This window comes from Poromitra crassiceps (genome assembly GCF_964638095.1).
Source record: "Poromitra crassiceps genome assembly, chromosome: 6".
NCBI lineage: Eukaryota > Metazoa > Chordata > Actinopteri > Beryciformes > Melamphaidae > Poromitra > Poromitra crassiceps.
Genome location: NC_139627.1, coordinates 37,646,704 through 37,649,203, shown reverse-complemented (window position 1 = coordinate 37,649,203; position 2,500 = coordinate 37,646,704). Strand labels below are relative to the sequence as shown.

The following is a 2,500-nucleotide window of genomic DNA, read 5'->3' as shown; positions in this document are numbered from 1 at the left end:
ACAGGTGGGACACTCCATGTCACCTGCCTTACAAGTCACCTTTTTGTACACTTGAACAATGATGATGGAAATCAGGGACCTGGTTGAATAACATCTGTATGTGGTGCTCACGGTATACGCAGGAGCTGCATGACTATAGAGGGAACAGAGAAGACTGGGGTCGATGCATGTTGGCCTCAGCGGTGTTCACAATCCACTTGTTGATGCGTTTTAGCTTTTGAATGTCTCTTTATATTTAATTGTACCGCGCTGTTCTCATAGCTTTACATGGAGGAGAAGCGTCTGCCTTTAGTATTTCAGTATTCAAAATATTTACACTACTTCCACGTATCTTCTTATGAATGGCAAAATACACATAGCAAATTTTTCCCACGGTGCTGGCAGCAGGCCAGGCCGGAATCAAAATATGCCAAAGTCAGGACACTGAGAGGCCATTTACACCTGGTGTTAACATGCGTTCTCTGCCATCAGATTGCAATCTAATGGCAGAAATGGGTGTCCTCTCAATCCGCATACAGTTGCTGTATCCAGATTGAGAGGACACATTGCATTTACACTTGTGTTCAATGTGTACACAATGCATCCCTGACCACCTCCGGAGGTGGTTTGGCTGATCAGATTGCAATCCATCTTCAATGTGTCTTGGGGGTGTTGACACCTGTACTTTCAAGCGATAAAACACAATCTGATTGCAATCTGATGGCAGAGAAAACACATGTTAACGCCAGGTGTAAATGGCCTCTCAGTCAGTCAGTCACTCATGAACATTTAGTGAAGGGGGCGGGGCTAATGATAGGTAGATCATAGAGAGTTGGGGTTTGAGGTGTGGGTACTGGGTAGGGGGAGTGGCTAGGGGGATGTGGATGGTGGGAGGGGACGGGGCTACAGAATAGGGGCTGTAGCTCGGGATAGGAAGGTCGTAGTGAGTCTGGATTCGAGGGGTGGGTAGGGGGAGTGGCTACGGGGATGTGGGTGGTGGGACGGGGTGTGTTGAAAAAGGGGGCGGGGCTTGGTAAAAGGGGCCATAGCTAGGGATAAGAAGGTCGTAGTGAGTTGAGATTCAAGGGGTGGGTAGGGGGAGTGGCTCGGGGGATGTGGGTGGTGGGGGGTCATGGAAGAGGGTGGGGCTGGGGAAAAGGGGCTGTAGCTCGGGATAGGAAAGTCGTAGAGAGTCGGGATTCGAGGGGTGGGTAGGGGGAGTGGCTCGGGGGATGTGGCTGGTGGGAAGGGGGCGTGGTGAGGGAAAATGGACCGTAGGATAGGAATGCCCCCCCCAAAAAAAACGTGCCATAAGTCTGAATGGCCACACCACTGCGCCGTGGGCTTCAAGGTATTTGCACTTGTTGCATATATACATGTGGTTAGGGATGCACCGATCCACTTTTTTCACTTCCGATCCGATTCCGATACCTGAATTTGGATATCTGCCGATACCGATATTATGCCGATACCAATATTTTTCTTGAATATACAGTATAGGCAAAGATTTTTATATACCTTGCAAAAAGCAGACAAAATTAAAAAAATATACAAGGCAAAGAAGGATACTATTATACATTATTATACAAATTACGGCCAGCTGTGCGCTGGAATTGCAAAAAAAAAAAAAAAAAAAAAAAATCCGATCCGATCCGTGAATTAGTGCCATATCGGCACCCGATACCGATATTGGATCGGATCGGCCCCATCCCTACATGTGGTAGAACTACTGCCCACTGCTGAGTGTGCGTGACAGTGGCTGTGATTGTGCAAGTGTGTATTTGTGTGTGTGTGTGTGTGTGTGTGTGTGTGTGTGTGTACACACACAGCATGTGTATGCATGTGCAACGCGTGTCATGCTCCCTGAGGCAAGAGAAGACTGCGATGATTATAGATAATCGCCTGGGATATTATGAAACTGTGCCCAGTCAGTGTGGTATCTTTTATTTGTCATATCTGCACAGCAGCACTCAGGAAGGACAAAGCAGCCACATGGAGCTCAGAGCTCTGCATCCACAGGACATTGTGCTCTGCTCCTGCTTTGATTAGAATCTCTGATGATTAGATTGCCTGCAGTCTTCCTCAGACAAACCAGACCCCACGATGCTGAGAAAAAAGGCTCATTATGTACCATTTCTACATGATCGAGACTAGAGTGTTTCCCAAGCTGTTCCATAACCTGGAAGCACGAGCGTGCTGTGTGTGTCCATGTGTGTGTGTTGTGTGTGTGTGTGTGTGTGTGTGTTTGTGTGTCCATGTGTATGTGTATGTGTATGTGTGTGTGTGTGTCCATGTGTATGTGTGTATGTGTATGTGTGTGAGTGTAACCATGGTTGGGTGAGGGGTGTGTGAGGTTGCCTGACCATTGAAACAGGGAGCAAGCTCTGGAAAAGGTCATGTTTTATCAGCTCTGATGCCTCATAGTGCATGTCTGCGTGCGTGTGCATGTGTGTGCCTGTGTGCGTGTGCGTGCGTGTGCATGCATGTGTGTGCCTGTGTGCGTGTGCATGTGTGCATGTAC

At 48.0% G+C, this 2,500-nt stretch overlaps 1 protein-coding gene across 1 annotated transcript in view; it reads right to left on the bottom strand.

Annotated features, from left to right (window-relative positions):
- aff3 (AF4/FMR2 family, member 3) overlaps nt 1-2,500 on the bottom strand; it is a 19,949-nt gene that overhangs the window by 12,008 nt on the left and 5,441 nt on the right. The gene's annotated exons all lie outside the window — the stretch shown is intronic.